The sequence below is a fragment of the Dendropsophus ebraccatus genome, chromosome 3, assembly GCF_027789765.1.
Source record: "Dendropsophus ebraccatus isolate aDenEbr1 chromosome 3, aDenEbr1.pat, whole genome shotgun sequence".
Taxonomy (NCBI): domain Eukaryota; kingdom Metazoa; phylum Chordata; class Amphibia; order Anura; family Hylidae; genus Dendropsophus; species Dendropsophus ebraccatus.
The window spans coordinates 193,139,918-193,164,978 of NC_091456.1; the positions used below are offsets into that span (position 1 = coordinate 193,139,918).

The 25,061-nt window shown below is 47.4% G+C and overlaps 1 protein-coding gene and 1 pseudogene across 1 annotated transcript in view; one reads left to right on the forward strand and one right to left on the reverse strand.

Moving 5' to 3' along the window:
* LOC138787603 (zinc finger protein 850-like) overlaps nucleotides 1–22,471 on the reverse strand; it is a 28,468-nt pseudogene extending 5,997 nt beyond the window's left edge.
* Nucleotides 1–25,061, forward strand: part of LOC138786863 (zinc finger protein 665-like) — a 171,550-nt gene that overhangs the window by 66,987 nt on the left and 79,502 nt on the right. The window lies entirely within an intron of this gene.

Below are 25,061 nucleotides of genomic sequence, written 5' to 3' on the forward strand. Positions count from 1 at the left end.
AGCTGCTGAAGGGGTTACATTGTGGAGATCCCCTCTAAGGGTCCTATTACATGGAGCTGCTGAAGGGGTTACATTGTGGAGATCCCCTCTAAGGGTTCTATTACACGGCGCTGCTGAAGGGGTTACACTGTGGAGATCCCCTCTAAGGGTTCTATTACACGGAGAGATAATCAGCTGATCACGTCTTTAGATCTGACAACAAAATCTACCGCCGATCGTGCAATAGCGTGTAATAGCTAGGTGTAATAGTGATGCGCGGCCTACGGGTAACGATGGAATAACCGGTATACATTGCCTCTCCGTGCTGCCGGTCCTGGCCAGTGATTGGCTGTACGCTCATACAGACCGCTCTGAAGCTGCAGCCGCAGTGATGGGAAACAAGCAGAGGGCAGGAGAGGAGCGCCGAGCGGTCCCTTAGAATGAATGGAGCCGCGTCATACAGGGGAGGGAATTATCTTCCCCATGACGGCGCCGTTCGATCCGTCTGTCAGGTTACCTGGTGGTACATCCTCTTTAAGCCCATCTCACACATAGGGTGAATCTTTTAAAGACTATTTACACGAAGTGATCTGCGAATTTTTAGCGAATGACCAATCACGATTGGAGAACATGCAGATAGATCACAATGAACGATTTCTCGCCCGTCGCTTGATCGTTCGTTGTGTTTACACGAGCCGATTGTTGCTCAAATACCATCGTTATTGCGAAAATTCGGATGATGATCGTTCTGTGTAAATGCACCATAAGGCTATGTTCACACTACAACGGCTACATCGCCAACAATGGCCGTACTTTATGCGCCTGTGAACATAGCCTTATCTGCTATGGATCCCGGCCGGAGCGTATACACATCGTATCCCATGCGGACCCGCAAATAACTGACATGTCAATATTCTGCGGCCGCAATTCAGTGAATAGCGGCCGTAGGAAACCCTGTCAGTTCACACAAAGAAGCGAGCGGCTCCGGCCAGTGATTGGCTGAGCGGTCTGACAGCTCAGGCCACACTGAAGCTGATGCTGCGCTGCGGGAAACGGGGAGGAAGACGGAGCGGAGGAGAAGTCCTGCTAGGTAATGTATGCTGCTTCTCAAATCGTCGGTCGCCCGCAGCGCACCGCTATTGCACGAAGCGATGCACGGTCGGTGACCAATGATTTTAGGTTTGGGCCTAAATAAACGATCAGCCGATGACACAATCATCATCTGATCGTTTTCTCTATTTCACCGAGCGATAATCGGCGGGTACTTTTTGTGGTCTTATTACAGCTACAGTATTACTAAAGATGACCACTAGATGTCGCTACTAACGTATTGAAGCTGCACAGCTGAAGTGTCTCAAAGGCTTATTGTGTTTGTATGTACCAGATTCTGTGAACCAGAATCTTTCTTCTGTCCTATCTCCTCTTCCCTTTCTACTATCCTGTTCTTTCCACCCAACCACAGCGCACCTTACAGGGTGGACAGGAAGGGGAGGAGTTTTAAGTTCAGTACCCCGCATGGGTAGGATGCAGGACAGACCCCCCTTACAAACCTCTTTCCTGAAGCACCTGTACACTGAGTGCTAAACCCTTTGGAAGAGAACTATCCAGCAGATCACCTTAACCCACACCGAGGACCAGAAGTAACCACAGCGCAGGACAGTATCCATAACAGAGCCAAAGAGCTAGGAACTGATCCGAGTGGAGTAAAGTTACTGAAAGTCGATGAACTCCATCTCGCAGCACGAGTGTTAGCAGGAAACCCTCAGCGCTCTGCTCATCCCAGGTAACAAGGTCTGGGGCCTGTGTCACCACCTGCACAGCATATACCCCGCTTCCTTGGGACATTTCCCCTGTCTGTGGGTGGCGGGTCCTACCAATATTCGGGAGGGTTACTACACCGCTCTGGCCACCCGTGACTACACTATCCCAAGGGACCCTGCAGGACACTGACCACAGGGGAGAAGGGTACAACCGGCCTTACTCTCTAAAAGCAGGCGTGCCATCACACCTGTGTGCCCACCAGGCACTGGCGTCACGTGACAAACCCTTAAGGTCCGGCTGTATCTCGGCCGTCCACCACGGGTAGTGGCGTCACACTTCCGCCTAGCAAGTGACCGGCCGATGTGTCTGCTTGGGAGTAGAACACCTTGGGGCTCCCTGTCTCCCCACTAATGTTACAGACAAGGCGGAGGCAGCAAAGTATTGTGTATGTACCTGGTGTTGGGGAGTCTGGCAGCAGCTGGTGGGTTACATGAAGGACAGGAAGTGGTGGGTCCAAACCAGGGGCGTAGCTAGGATTCATGGGGCCCTATAGCAAAAAAAACGTATGGGGCCCCATGAATCCTGTATGGCCTCCCCCTCCACATACTCACCCAGCTTGGCGAAGTCCCCCAGCATTACTTCATTCTCCGAGCTCTCTGGTACATGGGTGAACCAAGGGGATGAACGCCGGGGACTGCACCAATCCAACTGAGTATGCTGGTATGGGGGGAATTACATGGAGACCAAGCTTAGCAGGGCCCTCCTGCCTCACAGGCCCCATAGCAGTTGCATGGTCTGCTTCTATGGTAGCTACGCCACTGGTCCAAACACAGCAAAGTTGTGTGTGTGTGCTTCATATTTGTGTGTCTGGCAGCGGCCAATGGGTCACTTGTAAGACAGCAGCTTACAAGCGGAGTTTTGTGTTTGTTCTGACCAGTGAGCAGGGAGTGTTTGTGGCATTGTGGGTGTCTGGTGTCTGGGTGTGCGGAAGACGTCAGGGGGTGATTGACAGGGCCGTCTTACCCATTGGGCAAGGTAGGCGGCTGCCCGGGGGCCCTTGCGTCCGAGGGGGCCCCGAAAGTCTTTTTGATCCCGCCAGCGCCGAAATAACAGCAGCCGGGGCCTGTGAGAGATCACTATCAGAGGCCCCATGCTGCTGTTACTTCGGCGCCAGCGGGCCGCGGGAGCGGGATCAGCCGGCATCACTTAGTGCCGTCGTACGTCCGGACACCATCGTGACGTCATCACCCCACTCTTCATTGGACGGAAGGCCGCAGTGGACGGCCGCACGCTCTGGCCCCGCCTCTCTCCTGTCCACAAGTAGCTGTAGCGGCGTGAGGCTTCTCCCCCGCCGCACTCCTTTACCTCAGACTGCTGCACGGCCACGGGGGTGAGTATTGTAACCCCCGGAGGATTACTGTGTGTGTTTGGGGCGGGGGGATGGCGGTCTGCAGGGATAGTGTGTGGGGAATAGTGTTGGCGGCCGGGGGGTGGCAGTGTGTGTGTGTGTGTGTAGAAGGAGGAGGATGGGGGTAATGTGTGTGTGTGTGTAGGAGAAGGAGGATGGGGGTAGTGTGTGTGTGTGTAGAAGGAGGAGGATGGGGGTAATGTGTGTGTGTGTGTAGAAGGAGGAGGATGGGGGTAATGTGTGTGTGTGTGTAGAAGGAGGAGGATGGGGGTAATGTGTGTGTGTGTGTAGAAGGAGGAGGATGGGGGTAATGTGTGTGTGTGTGTAGAAGGAGGAGGATGGGGGTAATGTGTATGTGTGTGTAGAAGGAGGAGGATGGGGGTAATGTGTGTGTGTGTGTAGAAGGAGGAGGATGGGGGTAATGTGTGTGTGTGTGTAGAAGGAGGAGGATGGGGGTAATGTGTGTGTGTGTGTGTGTAGAAGGAGGAGGATGGGGGTAATGTGTGTGTGTGTAGAAGGAGGAGGATGGGGGTAATGTGTGTGTGTGTAGAAGGAGGAGGATGGGGGTAATGTGTGTGTGTGTAGAAGGAGGAGGATGGGGGTAATGTGTGTGTGTGTGTAGAAGGAGGAGGATGGGGGTAATGTGTGTGTGTGTGTAGAAGGAGGAGGATGGGGGTAATGTGTGTGTGTGTAGAAGGAGGAGGATGGGGGTAATGTGTGTGTGTGTAGAAGGAGGAGGATGGGGGTAATGTGTGTGTGTGTAGAAGGAGGAGGATGGGGGTAATGTGTGTGTGTAGGAGGAGGAGGATGGGGGTAGTGTGTGTGTGTAGGAGGAGGAGGATGGGGGTAGTGTGTGTAGGAGGAGGATGGGGTTAGTGTGTGTAGGAGGATGGGGGTAGTGTGAGGAGGAGGAGGAGGAGGATGGGGGTAGTGTGTGTAGGAGGATGGGGGTAGTGTGTGTAGGAGGAGGATGGGGGTAGTGTGTGTGGGAGGAGGATGGGGGTAGTGTGTGTAGGAGGAGGATGGGGGTAGTGTGTGTAGGAGGAGGATGGGGGTAGTGTGTGTAGGAGGATGGGGGTAGTGTGCGTAGGAGGAGGAGGAGGATGGGGGTAGTGTGCGTAGGAGGAGGAGGAGGATGGGGGTAGTGTGAGGAGGAGGAGGATGGGGCTAGTGTGAGGAGGAGGAGGAGGATGGGGGTAGTGTGTGTAGGAGGATGGGGGTAGTGTGAGGAGGAGGATGGGGGTAGTGTGAGGAGGAGGAGGAGGATTGGGGTAGTGTGAGGAGGAGGAGGAGGATGGGGGTAGTGTGAGGAGGAGGAGGAGGAGGATGGGGGTAGTGTGTGTAGGAGGATGATGGGGGTAGTGTGTGTAGGAGGAGGATGGGGGTAGTGTGTGTAGGAGGAGGATGGGGGTAGTGTGTATAGGAGGAGGATGGGGGTAGTGTGTGTAGGAGGAGGATGGGGGTAGTGTGTGTAGGAGGATGATGGGGGTAGTGTGTGTAGGAGGATGGGGGTAGTGTGAGGAGGATGGGGGTAGTGTGAGGAGGAGGATGGGGGTAGTGTGAGGAGGAGGAGGAGGAGGATGGGGTAGTGTGTGTAGGAGGATGGGGGTAGTGTGTGGAGGAGGAGGATGATGGGGGTAGTGTGTGTGTATGGGTCAGGTGGGGGTTGTGTGTGTGTGTGTGTGTGTGTGTGTGTGTGTGTGTGTGTGTAGGGGGAGGAGAATAGGGGTAGTGTGTGTAGGAGGAGGATGGGGGTAGGGGAGGAGGATGGGGTAGTGTGTTTTTAGGGGGGGCAGATGGGGGTAGTGTGTGTGTGTGTGTGTGTGTGTGGGCAGATGAGTGTAGTGTGTGTGTAGGGGGGGCAGATGGGGGTAGTGTGTGTGTGTAGGGGGGGCAGATGGGGGTAGTGTGTGTGTGTAGGGGGGGCAGATGGGGGTAGTGTGTGTGTAGGGGGGGCCAGAAGTAATTGTACTGGCTAGGGGAGGGGTTGCAAAGATGGGGGGGGGGGGGGGTTTGATGGCGGCAGCCGTGGGGGGCCCAATTCACACCTCTGCCCAGGGGCCCATAATGCTGTTAAGACGGCCCTGGTGATTGACGCTCCAGTGACGGCCTATGAGCAGTGCATAAGAGCATGAGGTGAATCTACCTGCAGGGCTAGTGCAACCCAGGTAACCCTGATTCCTGAACTCCCAGAATTCCCAGACCTTCCCCCTTTGCTCTTTTCCCCACCCCCTTGTCACATAACGGCCGGGGTTGTCGTGTCCCTGACAAGCAGCATTTCAGTCATCTCGAATCTTAGATTTTCCCCCAGTGTCGACTCAATTTACTAAGAGCCGCAGGTGTGTATATAGTGATGTGTATTACCTGCTGATGGGAGGGGCTGCTGATCCTCCAGCATCACATCCTTGTACTGATCCTTGTGTCCTTCTACATACTCCCACTCCTCCATGGAGAAATAGACCGCCAAATATACCTTAAAAGGCAAGACAAGCTCACTTAGATGGGAGGGGGAGGAGGAGGATGAAGCTTCCGAGTGAGATAGATGTAAGAGACACAAACATGGCGGCCGCAGTATTATACATGTCCCAACAATGAAGCTGTAACACTCCGGGCTTATTCCCACCTTCCATGCACAGTCTGTAAATAAGGATGATGTGCTACAGAACCGAGATCAGAGTTCCCGGCATCATGTATCATTGTGATGCCGGGAGCTCCGGAACTGTTTAAATGTTGGCGCTAGTGTACTGACGCGCTGTATCAGACGGAAAACATTTTAAAAGTGTGAAGCTCCCAGCATCAGGTCCGTACCACATCTTCCATAGACAAACTCTAATCACAGAACATGTGACCGCCTCCTAAGAAGGAATAGATGTGACATTATGGGGATCACTCTTATAAGGATGTGATATTTTGTATATTTAGTGAAGCCATTACAATATGGCGCTGACCTTCTAAGCACAGAGAGATGTTACATTCTGTAAAGCTTATGTAAGTAACACTGGTGCTATGCAAGTAACTCTTTTCGTACCTCGGCCAATGCAGTACTGACACGAGCCTTAGTAGAAGAACCCCCCCCCCAGGATATATATATACTGAATAAAAGAGATCCACCTTACACATCAGTGTATTAGTGTGGTTACTGCGCACTATACACTTATATATAACTTGTAATTGGGAGCAGACAGTCAGTATGGCAGCACTATGAGGTGCATCCTTATCAAGTCGATAGACATGTCACTGATATGGAAATGATAAGAAGGGGGAAACAAAATATTCAAAAACATCTCTGGTCATTCAGTATGGAGTATGAGCGCCATGTGCAGAAATCCCAGTATATACGCGGCTTGGCACGCTATCAGTCAGGTTATCCAGTGCTACAAAAACATGGCGACTTTCCCCCTACTCTTGTCTCCAGATTGGGTGGGGTTTCTAACTCAGTTCCATAGAAGTAAATGAAGCTTAATTGCAAACCGCACCTGACCTGGAGACAACAGTAGGGGGAAAAGTGGCCATGTTTTTGTAGCGCTGGATAACCCCTTTAAAGGGGTTGTCCGGCGCTAAAAAATTATTCACAGAATAACACACATTACAAAGTTATACAACTTTGTAATGTATGTTATGTCTGTGAATGGCCCCCTTCCCCGTGTCCCACCACCCCCACTCGTGTACCCGGAAGTGTGGTGCGCTATACTCACCTGTCACGTGCCGACCACGGTCTCCGATCCTCAGCAGTGACGTCTTCTTCGGGCGGCCGGCGGATCTTCCCGAGTGCCGGCCGCCCTCTGCAGCGTCATCAGCCGCTCAGCCGCGATTGGCTGAGCACAGTTATGCTCAGCCAATCGCGGCTGAGCTTCGGATGATGCTTTGTAATGTGTGTTATTCTGTGAATAATTTTTTAGCGCCGGACAACCCCTTTAATGGCCGTCTGAGGAATCTCTGATGATCGGTCGGTGCAGAGCTCCTCTGTGATCCTCCTTCCATCATTCCAGGTCATCACTGATCTCCCATCCACTGGGACGCACAACATTAATCCGCACTGACTAGAGATGAGACACATTTTCAAAAATTCTGTTGGGCAGGTTAGGAACTTTTTGGTGTAAAATTTGCGAACCGAAACATAAGGAACTGCATTAAAACAGTAAAACAATTGTTTAGCTGTTTTGGTGCAGTTCACCTGTTCGCTCATCAATACTTACCTGTCCGCTCTCCCCCGGTGTCCTCCTCTGTGTCTCTGTGTAGTGATAAGTAACATCAGGAGACGTCACACATCACACTGTACTGACCCAGTCCCATTTCTGAGGTTTTGTGTGGCTGGGCTTTCGCTCTGCTTTTTATGTCACTGAAGCCCCTCCCACATGTCACAGATTGGCGCTAGGGGCTTGACAATCTACCCATATGACCCATATACTGTAATTCTTACGTCTTAAATAACGTGCTGAGAGATGAGGTAGAACAGGGCGAATCTTGATAAAAGCGCCCCCCCCCCCCCTCACTCAGTTCAGCCCTGGGGAAGGAAGGGGGGCTTTTATCAAGATTCGGGTTATTAGGAAGACACAGCGTGTGTATTGCGGCATACAGCAGTGCAGCGCTCCTACCAAATAATGTTCTACTAAATACAAAATCATATATGTTCTACTAAATACAAAATCATTATACAGGGACTCACAGGTGACAACTTCTTTCATCTGAGGCGTCACTTTCCTTTTCCTCTCCATCTGGCCCAGGCCACCATAACGGTTTCTTGCAGCTACAATTCATCTCTTTAGAACCTGCCAGACAAACATCTCAGGCTCCACACTTCTAGCAAATTCCTTCCCATTTCCCACCTACAAGGCCCCAAACTGTATGCTGGGAGAGCTGTGTGACTTCCATTATACACTGACATACAAGATGCTGGGAGAGCTGGGTGACCTCCATTACACTGACATACAGGATGCTGAGAGAGATGTGTGACCTCCATTATACACTGACATACAGGATGCTGGGAAAGCTGTGTGACCTCCATTATACACTGACATACAGGATACTGGGAAAGTTGGGTGACCTCCATTACACTGACATACAGGATGCTGGGAAAGCTGGGTGACCTCTATTACACTGACATACAGGATGCTGGGAAATCTGTGTGACCTCCATTACACTGACATACAGTTGTGTTGCAGTGTCCCAGAACAGAGGTTTTCTCTTATTTTTCTCAAAAGTGTATATTTGTATCAGAATTTATTTCTATATTGCTATTCCTGTTCTGGAAGGATATGGCAACTGCAAACTGATGGTATTGTGTTCCCCCTCTCAGTATTCAGGTCTTCTACTGTACTTATTCCTCTTGCATATTTAGTTATCAGTGCCTAATGGTGTGATGATGCAATGGCTTGGTGAGTCACGTGACTGTTCCTCTGCTTCCATGGTAACTCCAATAGCCGTGGAGCTTTGGCTGGGGATACCATGTGACTTGCTGTCTACCTCAGTCCTTTCCTCTACCTCCAAGAGGGAAGGTTGTGTGTGTGCCCTCTCTCCACCTTTAGGAGAGAAGGACGTGTGCTCTGCTGCTCCAGCGTTGCCAGAAGTGCTCCGGTCCAGTCGGGACCTGGCTGTCTCCTCACTCTCAAGTCTTCGAAGATCCTCATCCCTAAGATCTGGGTGTCACGCTTCAGTTACTACTCTCATCATTGTCATTTATCATCAACAGCAAGTATTCATTTCAACTCCATTCCACCCAGTATCATATCTCCGGTACTACTACTCCCATCATACAGTCTCCTTGCTACAAGTAACGCTATCATCATAGCCTATTGCAGCATCACCCATTACTCCGATGTATACAAGTCTGCCTTGTTCCTGGGCATCCAGAGAGACTGTTGCTATTGGTTACCACCATTACAATAAATATACAACTACCGTTGTTTCTGAACCTTGGCATTGGTGTAATTATTGGTGCCTATACTAAGGGCAACGAAGAATTGCTCGACCTCCGCGTGGTCAGGTCCCCGCTGGTTAGCTGCTACCCCTCGTGCCAAAACCGTGACCTAACATCAGGCAAGCAGCTACCCGGGTTCCTACCCAGTACTACCACCTACTACTACTCTCAGCGGAGTGGCCTCAGTGTAATGTGACCTCCATTACACTAACATACAGGATGCTGAAAGCTGGGTGGCCTCCATTATACGCTGACATACAGGACGCTGGGAAAGCTGTGTGACCCCCATTACACACTGACATAAAGGATGCTAGGAAAGCTGGGTGACCTCCATTATACACTGACATACAGGATGCTGAGAGAGCTGGGTGACCTCCATTAAACTGACATACAGGTTGCTGGGAAAGCTGTGTGACCTCCATTACACTGACATACAGGATACTGAAAGCTGGGTGACCTCCATTATACACTGACATACAGGATGCTGAGAGATCTGGGTGACCTCCATTATACACTGACATTCAGGATTCTGGGAAAGCTGGGTGACCTCCATTATACGCTGACATACAGGACGCTGGGAAAGCTGTGTGACCCCCATTACACACTGACATACAGGATGCTAGGAAAGCTGGGTGACCTCCATTATACACTGACATACAGGATACTGGGAGAGCTGGGTGACCTCCATTAAACTGACATACAGGATACTGGGAAAGTTGTGTGACCTCCATTACACTGACATACAGAATGCTGGGAAAGCTGGGTGACCCCCATTACACACTGACATAAAGGATGCTAGGAAAGCTGGGTGACCTCCATTATACACTGACATAAAGAATGCTGGGAAAGTTGTGTGACCTCCATTAAAGTGACATACAGGATGGTGGGAAAGCTGTGTGACCTCCATTACACTGACATACAGGATGCTGGGAAAGCTGTGTGACCTCCATTACACTGACATACAGGATGCTGGGAAAGCTGGGTGACCTCCATTACACTGACATACAGGATGCTAAAAGCTGTGTGACCTCCATTACACTGACATACAGGATCCTGGGAAAGCTGGGTGACCTGTAAACTTGGTTGCCGGGGGGCTTATCTCGGGGGAGGAGCTTATCGCGGGGAGGGGGCACGGGCTTATCGGGACATATCCAGGGCTCCCTCTGTGCAGGATTCCCCCACCCCCTCCTCATTATCCCCTACCAGGTACTCACCTCTCCCCCTGCTGCCTCCAGCTCCTCTTCTTGGTGAGTCCGTCCTCTTCTGGCTTCCGGTGCAGGCAGCCACCTGTCATACACAGCCGCCTGCACAGGAAGCCTCTGTGTCTCTGCCCGGGCTGCTGTTTCCTTTAGCTGTGCATGCGTACGCACAGCTAAAGGGCGCTCTGGCCAGGGGATCTGGAACTTAGATTGCAGATCCCTAGGCAAGATCTGAGCATGTGGGGAGTGCGGGCCGGGTACTGTCAGGTGCAGCAGGGTGCCCCCTAGCTGTGGGTGTCCCGTGCGGTGGCCCGGCTCGCCTGGCCCTAGAAACGGCCCTGATCTATAACAGCGACATCTAGTGGTGAAACTTTATCACTACCTTCATCACCAGGTTAGTACAATAAGTACAGGCTTTTTTGAAGGGTGCATACAACAGAAACACCGGTGGTGGGACACCACACAATATTTTATATTTTTGAAAAATATATTCGTGCTTTGTGTAACGCTCTGCAGGCAGCTATACCCCCCTCCCCCCTCTCCCCGCTCTGTTACTGTGTTTTATGGTTAGGATAATTTGTTCTCTCATGCTCTTTGCTTTACTTCAAGGTCTGGGAGTCCTCGCCAATAGATAACGGCAAGGACAGAGACAATGACTGCTCAGGCCAAATATGTAAACTATCTACTGCCTCCGACTATACCAGTATACAGCTACTACTACCCCCAACAGATTATACCAGTATACAGCTACTACTACCCCCAACAGACTATACCAGTATACAGCTACTACTACCCCCAATAGACTATACCAGTATACAGCTACTATTACCCCCAACAGACTATACCAGTATACAGCTACTACTACCCCCAATAGACTATACCAGTATACAGCTGCTACTACCCCCAATAGACTATACCAGTATACAGCTGCTACTACACCCAACAGACTATACCAGTATACAGCTGCTACTACTACCCCCAATAGACTATACCAGTATACAGCTACTACTACCCCCCATAGACTATAGCAGTATACAGCTACTACTACTACCACCCCCAATAGACTATACCAGTATACAGACACTATTACCCCCAATAGACTATACCAGTATACAGCTACTACTACCCCCTAACAGACTGTACCAGTATACAGCTACTACTACCCCCAACAGACTATACCAGTATACAGCTACTACTAACCCCAATAGACTATACCAGTATACAGCTACTACTACCCCCAACAGACAATACCAGTATACAGCTACTACTACCCCCAACAGACTATACCACTATACAGCTACTACTACCCCCAATAGACTATACCAGTATACAGCTGCTACTACCCCCAATAGACTATACCAGTATACAGCTGCTACTACCCCCAACAGACTATACCAGTATACAGCTGCTACTACTACCCCCCATAGACTATACCAGTATACAGCTACTACTACCTTCAACAGACTATACCAGTATACAGCTGCTACTACTACCCCCAATAGACTATACCAGTATACAGCTACTGCTACCCCCAATAGACTATACCAGTATACAGATACTACTACCCCCAATAGACTATACCAGTATACAGCTACTACTACCCCCAATAGACTATACGAGTATACAGATACTACTACCCCCAATAGACTATACCAGTATACAGCTACTACTACCCCCAACAGACAATACCAGTATACAGCTACAACTACCCCCAACAGACTACACCAGTATACAGCTACTACTACCCCCAACAGACTATACCAGTATACAGCTACTACTACCCCCAATAGACTATACCAGTATACAACTACTACTAGCCCCAATAGACTATACCAGTATACAGCTACTACTACCCCCAACAGACTATACCAGTATACAGCTACTACTACCCCCAACAGACTATACCAGTATACAGCTACTACTACCCCCAATGGACTATACCAGTATACAGCTACTACTACCCCCAACAGACTATACCAGTATACAGCTCCTACTACTACCCCCAATAAATTATACCAGTATACAGCTGCTACTACTACCCCCAACAGACTATACCAGTATACAGCAACTAGTACCCCCAATAGACTATACAAGTATACAGCAACTACTACCCCCAATAGACTATACCAGTATACAGCTACTACTACCCTCAATAGACTATACCAGTATACAGCATCTACTACCCCCAATAGACTATACCAGTATACAGCTACTACTACCCCCCAATAGACTATACCAGTATACAGCAACTACTACCCCCAATAGAGTATACCAATATACAGCTACTACTACCCCCAACAGACTATACCAGTATACAGATACTACTACCCCCAATAGACTATAACAGTATACAGCTACTACTACCCCCAACAGACTATACCAGTATACAGCTACTACTACTACCCCCAATATACTATACAGTGCTATGTGTCAGCTATACTACTACTACCCCCAATATACTATACAGTGCTATGTGTCAGCTATACTACTACTACTACCCCCAATATACTATACAGTGCTATGTGTCAGCTATACTACTACTACTACCCCCAATATACTATACAGTGCTATGTGTCAGCTATACTACTACTACTACTACCCCCAATATACTATACAGTGCTATGTGTCAGCTATACTACTACTACCCCCAATATACTATACAGTGCTATGTGTCAGCTATACTACTACTACCCCCAATATACTATACAGTGCTATGTGTCAGCTATACTACTACTACTACCCCCAATATACTATACAGTACTATGTGTCAGCTATACTACTACTACTACCCCCAATATACTATACAGTGCTATGTGTCAGCTATACTACTACTACTACCCCCAATATACTATACAGTGCTATGTGTCAGCTATACTACTACTACTACCCCCAATATACTATACAGTGCTATGTGTCAGCTATACTACTACTACTACCCCCAATATACTATACAGTGCTATGTGTCAGCTATACTACTACTACCCCCAATATACTATACAGTGCTATGTGTCAGCTATACTACTACCCCCAATATACTATACAGTACTATGTGTCAGCTATACTACTACTACTACCCCCAATATACTATACAGTGCTATGTGTCAGCTATACTACTACTACCCCCAATATACTATACAGTACTATGTGTCAGCTATACTACTACTACTACCCCCAGTATACTATACAGTGCTATGTGTCAGCTATACTACTACTACTACCCCCAATATACTATACAGTGCTATGTGTCAGCTATACTACTACTACTACCCCCAATATACTACAGGTAAAGCTATTACTCACAGAGCACAGTGTCAGATCCGGAGCGTGTTCCCTTCTTCCTCTGTATTTCTCACCACTCAGCTGTGTGCTGCACTATACACAGTAACTTCTATCCAGAACCTTCCGCCCGCCCCCCCATGTATTCCTGATCTGCCCCCTCCTCCCCCCTCCATTCTCTAAGCTGTATGTGTGTAATGTACATGTGCTGTGCGCAGTACTCAGGCCGTACCTGGCCGTTCTCTATCTGCTCCACATTAGATATATTGATATACTTACACAATGGGGTAATGGTAGCACTGGTTTATTCTAAGCGTTATATAGCGTATATAGTAAGGAAAAGTATACGTCACCGTCCTGAGACAAGCGGAGGGGTGGGAGCTCCTAACCTCTATCAGTACTATGCTGCAGCTCATCTCTCCAGAGTGCTGGACTGGCACAGACATGTGTGGTGTCCCACCACGGGTGTTGCTATTGGTCACACCCTTCACAAAAGCCTGTACTTTGTGTTGGTCAGTGGTGATGTAGTAGTGTTAAAGTTTCACCACAAGATGTCGCTATCCTCAGTATATGTACTTAGTTGCTGCACAGCTGTAGTCTTTAAGAGTTTTTATGTGTTTATGCGTCACATGGATCTGTAGACCAATGAGAGTCTTTCTCTTCTTCTATCCTATCATATCTCTCTTTATTTCTTCTCTATGCACTCTCCACCCATTCACAGCACACCTAACAGGGGCTGTAGATAGGAAATCACGTGGGTAGAGGAAGTGTAGTTGGTTCTTTATGGTTGGACGTTGTAAAAGAAGGACGCAAACTAGAACGCTCTCTACAGTCTTTTGGGCCCTGGCTCTCTGCCAGGTCCCCAGTCTCAGTGTGCAGTTTAGGCTTAGACTAAGGCACATGAAGTTAACCGTTTCTCCTCAAGTAACTCTACACAGCACTATGCAATGTTAAGCCTGAGGACAAGTCAGAGATCATCTCAACCCACGCCGTGGACAAGGAGAGTTACAGTGCAGGACAGTGTCCACAAAGCCAAAGCTAGGAACTGATCCGGATAGAGGAAAGTTGCTAGAAGCCTATGAACTCTATCTCGCAGCGCTGGTGTTAGCAAGGAACCCTCAGCATTCCGCTTATCCAAGGTAACAAAGTCTGGAGCTTGTGTCACCCTCTAGGACGGGTCCCCTGACACTGGTAGGACAATAGGTGGTTCATTCCGACAAGAGTCAATGCACGGGCACAAGTATTCTCTTCAGTATTCTCTTCTCCACCTCCAACATCCCGGCAGAGCACAGTACTACTTGGGTTGGGACTCTCACAACATCCTCCTCTCTGCTCTTCTGATTCTTCTTACTACCTCTCAGCACACCACCCAGTCAGCACGTCTGTACCACGCTACACTCTCACTGCAGATCTGGATCTAGTGTGATATTAAGTCTAAACGTTCTGTTTCAATGTAAATCTTCTCGGAGTAAACAGATTTTATTTATGGTAGAGAGACTCTGTGATTCTTCACTAAGCACCAACACAGCATTCACACACTCCTTGGGACATTTCCCCTTTCTGTGGGTGGCAGGGCCGATAGTCCGGGTGGGTCACTGTTCCACTTCGGACCACCGTGATAATAACCCAAGGGACCCCGCAACAGCCCGGCAGGTCACTGACCAGAGGAAGAAGGTGTATCCGGCCCTCTAAACTAAAAGCAGGTGTGCCACCATACCGGTGTGCCCAACCAGCACTGGCGTCACGACATAACAACTTAGGGTCTGGCTACATCTCTGCCAACCACCATAAACCTGGCATCACACCTCACCATCTGGCAAGTGACCGGCAGTGTTGCTCACACACGAGCGGCCACCACATTATTATTGGCACCAATTTACTTCTATGGTACTCGGCCAGTAGTGTTATTGTTGTGACGCCAGTGCTTGTCCAGCACACAGATGTTATGTTGATACCTGCTTTGTATATGGCCGGTAGTGCTCCCCAGATGGTCGGTAACCTCCCGGGTTGTTGTGGGTCCCTTGGGCTCTTGTCACGGCAGTCCTGAGCGGCAACTGACCCACCCGGACTGTCAGTACCGCCAGTCACAGAAAGAGGAAAAATAACCCAAGATGTACGGTTGTGTGTGTGCTGGTGCGGATAGAAGATGTCAGAGTCTCGGTAGTATAAAAATATAACAGCTTTACTGTAAGGCTTTTCAATATAACAGTACACATTTTCACAAGTAATAAATCTTGGTACACTAGAGCGTTTGACCTTTGTGCTTGGAGGAGGTGCTTTAGGAAAAGCAAGAGAGGTAGTTGTAGCGGTGCTTGTAGAGTAGAACGTAGAGGAGAGGAGTTTGCCAGTGGAGCCCGAACCCAGTGTAGCTGTGTACTCTGCCGAAACTTGGAGATATCTTCAATAGTGAAGTGTTACTTGTACTTGTGTATAGACTTTGGTCTGACCATCTTCTGCCCCCTGGTATTATCGAACCCAGTGACATCCTAGGTGCATCCGGGAAGGGCGCAGCTCACGGGCGACTCCTGTAGGGAAACCACCAAAACCAAAAAAGTAATCGCAGTGATTTATCTGACTATGTTATAGAGGTGCTGGATGAGGGGGACGCTGGGATATCACCTGTCTGGACTGCAGCAAATCCTCAGATACAGAGTCCTGTAAGGAGCCGATAGAGAAGATACTGAGGACTATTCCCTGGATGGTTCTGTGGATTTGTGGTTGGTGAAGGATCAGAGGGGTGATGGTAATGGAGGGAATTCTACACAGAGACTGGTCACATGTGGCGGCCACAAGCGTCTGTTCTGGGTCCTGTTCTTTTACATATGTTTGTTAGTGACATAGGAGAAGGGTTGGTAGGTAAGGATAGTGACATAGGAGAAGGGTTGGTAGGTAAGGATAGTGACATAGGAGAAGGGTTGGTAGGTAAGGATAGTGACATAGGAGAAGGGTTGGTAGGTAAGGATAATGACATAGGAGAAGGGTTGGTAGGTAAGGATAGTGATATAGGAGAAGGGTTGGTAGGTAAGGATAGTGACATAGGAGAAGGGTTGGTAGGTAAGGATAGTGACATAGGAGAAGGTTTGGTAGGTAAGGATAGTGACATAGGAGAAGGGTTGGTAGGTAAGGATAGGGACATAGGAGAAGGGTTGGTAGGTAAGGATAGTGACATAGGAGAAGGGTTGGTAGGTAAGGATAGTGACATAGGAGAAGGGTTGGTAGGTAGGGATAGTGACATAGGAGAAGGGTTGGTAGGTAGGGATAGTGATGTAGGAGAAGGGTTGGTAGGTAGGGATAGTGATGTAGGAGAAGGGTTGGTGCGTAAGGATAGTGACATAGGAGAAGGGTATATAGTATCATATCAGCAATTCTGTTTTACCGAAGACTTCAGAAGAGAAGGATATAGGGGTAGTGATGTCTCCAATAGAGATGAGGGAATTTTTCAAAAGTTCAGTTCAGCAGATCCGGGAAATTTTGGCGTAAAATTTAGGTTTCATACGTACAAGAAGTAGTAGAACGGCCCATCACCTTAAAAAACGTCACCTTTATTATCGTCAGGCAGTACAAAGCAGGAACATTCGAGAGGCGCTCACTCCCTGCCCACGCACGTTTATTGCTGTCAGGCGCTTTCTCAAGGCATTCTGGGTAGTGGAGCGTTCTCCCTTCTACATATACAAGTAATCACATATATTTACATAAAATCTATTAAAAACATACATGTAAAAGTTGGGTGTGTTCGAACCTTTAATGAGCCGCAGTAATACAGTCCGGCCCCTCACACGTCTGTCAGCATTTACTGTCAGGAAACCATCAGGATTATCTGATCAGGAAAATCAATGTGTTGTAGTGTCAGGATTTCTAGATGATTTCCTGATGTGCATGAGGAAAGTGTCAGTAATTCCTGATGCTCCCATAGACTTCTATGGGGACAGCCGTCCAGGAAATCCAGATGACAATAGGACGGGCCCAATACAGCCCTATGGGTCAGGAGAACGTCCAGAAATCCGGACAGATATTCCTGAAGTGTATAGGGGGAATACGGCTGTATCCAGGTTTCCCAGGACTCTCTAGGGCGGTATATACAACTTCTGCAGCCGCGGGAAATCAGACGCTGTTTAGGTTCGGATAACATTGTTGCACCCAATCATTCTGCCATGATCGCTCAGCACTAGTCTTGGGTCTTGATGAGGAGCAGCGACAACATCATAACCGTATATATCCACATGAGATTTTATTAAAAATCAGTAACAGGTTTGGAGCTGCGGTATATGATATCTGTATTACCGCCAGATCTCCTATACACATGGGGAATACGCAGCTGTGGTATCTGGATTAGATTTGCATTTTGGATAACAGACGTGTGAGTGATCATTGAGCGCTCTAAATTGGCTTCCCCCTTAAGTGAATCTTTTTATGAGTAATAAGATTAGGTTTCTGTGTAAAACATTTTCCACATTCTGAACATGAAAATGGCTTCTCACCCGTATGAGTTCTTTCATGTACAATGAGCTTTGCTTTCTCAGTAAAACATTTTTCACATTCTGAACATGAAAAAGGCTTTTCTCCCGTATGGGTTCTTTCATGTATAGTGAGCTGTGATTTCAAAGCAAAACATTTTCCACATTCTGAACATGAAAATGGTTTCTCTCCTGTATGAGTTCTTTCATGTACACTGAGCTGTGATTTCAAAGCAAAACATTTTCCACATTCTGAACATGAAAATGTCTTCTGTCCTGTATGATTTCTTTCATGTATGGTGAGCTTTGATTTCAAAGCAAAACATTTTCCACATTCTGAACATGAATATGGCTTCTCTCCCGTATGAATTCTCTCATGTACAGTGAGCTCTGATTTAAAAACAAAGCATTTTTCACATTCTGAACATGAAAATGATTTATCTCCTGTATGAGTTTTTTCATGTCTAGTGAGGTGTGATTTCAAAGTAAAACATTTTCCACATTCGGAACATGAAAATAGTTTTTCTCCTGTATGAATTTTTTCATGTAAAGTGAGTGCTGATTTAAAAGCAAAACATTTTCCACATACGGAACATGAATATGGCTTCTCTCCCGTATGAGTTCTTTCATGTTCAGTGAGCTTTAATTTGCTAATAAAACATTTTTCACACTCTGAACATGAAAATGGCTTCTCTCCTGTATGAATTCTTTCATGTATAGTGAGCTTTGATTTGAAAGCAAAACATTTTTCACATTCTGAACATGAAAATGGCTTCTCTCCTGAATGAGTTTTTTCATGTCCAGTGAGAAGTGATTTTTGAGTAAAACATTTTCCACATTCTAAACATGAAAATTTCTTCTCTCCCGTATGAATTCTTTCATGTATAGTGAGCTTTGATTTCAAAGAAAAACATTTTTCACACTCTGAACATGAAAATGGCTTCTCTCCTGTATGAGTTCTTTTATGAAAAGTGAGCTGTGCTTTCCTAATAAAACATTTTCCACATTCTGAACAAGAAAATGGCTTCTCTCCCGTATGAGTTCTTTCATGTAAAACAAGTTCTGATTTAAAATCAAAACATTTCCCACACTCTGAACATGAAAATGGCTTCTCTCCCGTATGAGTTCTTTGATGTATAGTAAGCTTTGATTTACAAGTAAAACATTTTCCACATTGTAAACATGAAAATGGCTTCTCTCCTGTGTGAATTCTTTGATGTTTCATAAAATTTCCCTTTTGGGTAAAACATTTTCCACATTCTGAACATGAAAATGGCTTCTCACCTGTGTGAATTCTTTGATGATGGAAGAAACTTGATTTTTGAGTAAAACATTTTCCACATTCTGAACATGAAAATGGCTTCTCTCCCGTATGAGTTTTTTCATGTAGAGTGAGTTTTGATTTCTCAATAAAACATTTTCCACATTCTGAACATGAAAATGGCCTCTCTCCCGTATGGAGTCTTACATGTAAAGTAAGTGCTGATGAGTAAGCAAAACATTTTCCACATTCTGAACATGAAAATGGCTTCTCTCCTGTATGAGTTCTTTCATGTGAAGTAAGCTTTGATTTGTCAGTAAAACATTTTCCACATTCTGAACATGAAAATGGCCTCTCTCCTGTATGGGTTCTTTCATGTAAACTGAGCGTTGATTTGAAAGCAAAACATTTTCCACATTCTGAACATGAAAATGGCATATTTTCTGTATGAGCCATTTCATGTCTAGTGAGCCTTGATCTAAGAGCAAAACATTTTTCACATTTTGAACATGAATATGGCTTTTCTCCCGTATGAGTTTTTTCATGTGAAGTGAGTGTTGATTTAATAGAAAAACACTTTCCACATTCTGAACATGAATACGGCTTCTCTCCTGTATGAGTTCTTTCATGCATAGTGAGGTATGATTTCTTAGTAAAACATTTCCCACATTCTGAACATGAAAATCTCTTCTCCTTATTCTGCTTAATCTGTGATGAATCAGTAGCCAGGACTTGTATAACAGGATGAGATGGCAGATCTTTGCTGTGAGGGGCTGGGGGTATATCTGGGGTAATAGAAGGTTCTTCATATGTATCCTGGGTGATCTGACCATCTGCTGTAATATCTGGAGATATCTGATGTCCCTCTGATCTCCGGGGACACTCAGCTGCCAAGAAGAAAGATGGGTTATTATTATTTAATAACATAATGTTACATTTCTATTCTTCATTGATTCATCTTGACTGTAAAACCTGGATAGATAAGAATACTAAGTGTCCTATTACACCGAGCGATTATCAGGTGATTGGGGCGGATATCGCTCCTGTAATAAAGACAGCGATCAGCCAATGAGCGGCAATCGTTCCCTTGTCAGCTGAACGTGGTCTTACACCATGACACTCATCAGCCTGATGGAAGGGGTACTGGCTGTATAGAGAATAAGAAAGATGATACTTACCTCTCCCGGCTCCCCCGGTGTCCTCCTGCCTTGTCTCTGAATCCACTGCTGTCCCGTCTTGGTCAGTGATTGGCTGAGCAGCTGTGACTGCAGAGACGGGTTCTGAAGTGTCACCGGCGGCTGCAGTTAGCAGGAGACACAGAGACAAGGCAGGAGGACACCGAGGGAGCCGGGAGAGGTAAGTATCATCTTTATTATTTTACCCCTTGAACATGTCTGAACAATGTCTGTTCTGCCCCACCCACATGATCCATCTAATAGGCTCTGTAAGTGATCGCCGATCTAGCAGAGAGACAGTGAGAGTCGGCCATGTAATACGGCCCTAAGAGCGCTGTGAGGGATATGGACGGCCGTGTCTGTATACAAGACTATGTACAGTGATAGTATATGTGGTGTGCTATTATATGTATATTACACTGGATACGGCATATACTCCTTCTATAGTAAGTGTAATAGTATGTGTGTGCAGGCCCAGAGCTGATCCCAGTTACTGAGATCGCTGAGTAGTGTGGAGTCCGGCCGTCTGTGCAGCTGGTTGATAAGACCAAACGCTTCCTGCAAGGGGCCCGAAGCCCGGAGCTGCTGAAGGGGTGACACTGTGGAGATCCCCTCTAAGGGTTCTATTACATGGAGCTGCTGAAGGGGTTACATTGTGGAGATCCCCTCTAAGGGTTCTATTACATGGAGCTGCTGAAGGGGTTACATTATGGAGATCCCCTCTAAGGGTTCTATTACACGGAGCTGCTGAAGGGGTGACACTGTGGAGATCCCCTCTTAGGGTTCTATTACACGGAGCTGCTGAAGGGGTTACACTGTGGAGATCCCCTCTAAGGGTTCTATTACATGGGGGCGTGGCCTGGACAGTAAGGAGAGCAGACGCATGTAGGAGCTGCTCCGTGAGGATCCCGCTATCTCCATTCTCCTGCACTTATCCTGAGCACGCTTTACTCCACAAACCTGGGCGGCAGACCGGTGGCACCACTCACCTCCGATATGAGCCCCACCAGAGCACAGCAAGCAGCGGCGGAGCGGCTGGCGGAGTTCACCCGCCATGAGGTCCAAGATGGCGCCGGCTCCTCTCAGTCACAGCGCTCGGAGCGCGGCACGCCGGACCCCTTCGCCTCTGATGGGGAAGATCAGCCGGAACCTACACTGAAGGAGGTATCGGCGCAGCTTGCCTCCGTACTGGAAGCTATTGCAGCCAGCACTTCCTCCCTCACAGGGTAAAAATAGATGTGGGGCTCCTGAGGCAGGACATGCAGACACTCAGGGAGAGAGTCAGACACGTGGAGGATCGGGTGTCCGGGTTGGAGGACAGGATGGAACCGATCCCTGCAGCGGTAGTCGCCCTGGAACACCAAGCGGAGGGTTGGCGCCAGAAAGCTGACGATCTGGAGAACCGGCTTAGGCGCAATAACCTGCGGATTATAGGCCTGCCGGAGAGGGCTGAAGGGCAAGATCCGATCGCCTTTACCACACAGTGGCTGACATCATTATTGACTGAGGTAACTTTCTCATCTGCGTTCGGCATTGAACGAGCGCACAGGGTGCCTGCTAGGCCTCCGCAGCCTGGGGCGCCTCCTAGACCTTTCTTGGCCCGTCTCCTGAACAGCACAGACCGAGATTTGGTCCTGCGCCATGCCAGGCGGTTGGCAGAAATCACATATAATGGTGCTCATGTTTCCATCTTCCCTGATTTCTCAGCGGAGCTGCAGAAAAAACGAGCAACGTATACGGTGGTGAAACGTAAACTTTGTGAGAAGAATATTCCCTATTCTATGGCATATCCTGCTCGCCTAAGGGTGGTGGATGGTGAGAGAGCGGTATTTTTTGGGACTCCACAAGAGGCGGAGGAATGGTTGTACCGCCAGCATGGTCGCTCACCTAACCGTCCCTGAGAGCATGGGCTTTTCCTGTAGATGAATATCGGCTGATATCTTGGTGCACAAGTGTTCTGCTACCTAGTATGGTTGTTTGTTCAAGATTTCTTACCAGTTGCTGCCCACGGACACACTGACGACATGGTCTGTTCTAAGAAGAGTTGTGATGGGCTTCTTTACTTCTCGTTTATATGGAAAACGGCTGACCGGCCTCTGTTACTTTAACTGTGTACCTTTAGTGTCGCCTCCCTGGGCGATAGGATTGATATACTGCATATTGCCGATGTGCTGATGGCCTTAAAGGCTTATAGTGAACTCTTAGCTCACATATCATACTCTAGCGGTGGTCTTTGTCACAGTTTTCCCTTCTGTTTCTTGTGTGTGTTAGTCCCCGTTTGTTCATCCTGAGTGTGGCTGTCTGTTTATGTACCCGCATTACTTGTGACCCACCATTAGAGGGCAGCATTGCTCTATATCGCATGCCCTATGCTATGTGCTGGTCATTATTCTCATGTAATGGTACATTCCTCTACCACTTTGATTCAGTATATGTTTATTTAGTTGTTTTAACTACTTTAACTATGTACCTCTAGTGTTATTTCCCTGGGCGATGGGATTCATATACAACATATTACCAATGTGATGCTGGCCTTAAGGGTTTATAGTGGGATATCAGCCACCATATAACGCCCTAGAGGTGGCCCTTGTCACAGCTTCCCCTTCTGTTTCTTGTGTGTGTTGGTCCCCGTTTGTTCATCCTGAGTGTGGCTGTCCCTTTTTATTACTTGTGACCCACCATTAGAGGGCAGCATTGCTCTATCTCGTACGTTCTCTGTTGTGTGCTGGTTATTATTCTCATGTGATAGTACATCCCTCTACCACTTTGATTCAGTACATGCTTATTTAGTTGTTATAACTACTTTAACTGTGTTCCTCTAGTGTTACTTCCCTGGGCGATGGGATTAATGTACAGCATATTACCAATGTGATGATGGCCTTGAAGGTTTATGGTGGGATCTCAGCTACCATATAATGCTCTGGAGGTGGTCTGTGTCACAGCTTTCCCTTCTGTTTCTTGTGTGTGTTGTTCCCTGTCTGTTCATCCTGAGTGTGGCTGTCTTTTTATGTACCAACAGCACTTGTGATCCACCATTAGAGGGCAGCATTGTTCTATATCTCGTAAGTGACAGTGTATCCCTCTACCACTATGGTTCAGTATATGCTCCCTTAGTTGTTATAACTGAGGCTCGGGTTATACACAGGTACTCCTGCTCTGCGTGAGTGGATGTGGGTGGACTTCTATTTTCTCGCTAATGCTACGGTCTCCACAGGTTCTTACTTTTCTTTTCCTCATATATCCTTTCTTAGTGTAAGGCGTGACTAAGTATATTCTAATGTGTAGCGGGATTCTTCCCCCGTACGGTACTTGTCACGAACTTCAGTGCAACGGAGACGTTTTACTCTCTGTTTCTTTTACAGTTGATTTGGTTTCAATTTGTTTTGTCACCACGGTTTGGTGATATGTTCATTAAGCACTGGGCTAGTACAGCTCTCTGTGTATTTCTTTTATTGCACATGTCGCATCTCATTACACATGATACCTACTATGTGGGATATTTCCTTATGTGGGACACCTTTGCTATGTATTATTTGTCTCATGGTAAGATATGGCGTCTATCACTGTAATGTCGTGGAATGTCAGAGGTTTGGGCACGCCAAGGAAACGTGTTATGGTATTTTCACATATTAGACGATTTAATCCCCATATTTTGTGCTTACAGGAGACACACCTCACGCCTGACACATCTCATAGATTGAGGAGACAGTGGGTCCAGTGGTCTGAACATGCCTGTCATACTTCCTTCTCCAGAGGGGTATCGTTACTAGTTAACAAATCTCTCAAATGGGATCCTATTAATGTCCGGAGGGATAAAGAGGGGAGGTTTATATTTGTCTTTGCCTACATTGATAGTAACCCCTATGTAATTTTGGGTATCTACAACCCTCCACACGCCTCCTTGCGGGTATTACACCAAGCTGCGGTTTTTGCGGCCACATACCCGCAGGCGAGAGTGCTATGTATAGGGGACCTTAACATGATGATTAACCCTCTCATAGATAAACACTGTGGGGGACAGCCAACAAGCTCACAATCTGGTTCACAGTTGGGATCCTTATTAACTGAACTTGGATGGGTGGACATTTACAGACACTATCATCCCAATGGGAGGGACTATTCGTGTCATGCAGCCGGTAGACATTCCCTATCTAGAATAGACCATGCATTGGGTACACCTTCTATGGCATCTGCCGTTTCTAGAGTGTTCTATTCCCAGAGGGGGATCTCGGACCACTCGGCAATGCTGTTGCATGTTCGGACCACTGGAGCCTATAAGGCCAGAAACCATAGGATACACCCCTTTTGGCTTTCTCTGATAGGTTCTCATGACAGAATCCCTGACCAGCTATCTCAGTTTGCTCTTGCTAATGATGCTCATGAAAATAAGAATATACTATGGGAAACGTTTAAAGCTTACTTGCGTGGTTGTGTGCAGTCCACGATTTCGTATCTGAAGCGTGAGTCCGCCCGGGAGGAGATGGAACTAGCAGCACAATGTACACATTTAGAGCAGCAATTTATACGGGATCCTAGTGACTCACATAAGCAGGCCTGGTTGGTGGCAGGTCGCAAATATCTACTCCACATTACAGAAAAAGCGAGCAGAAATTATTCTTTACTAAACAGAC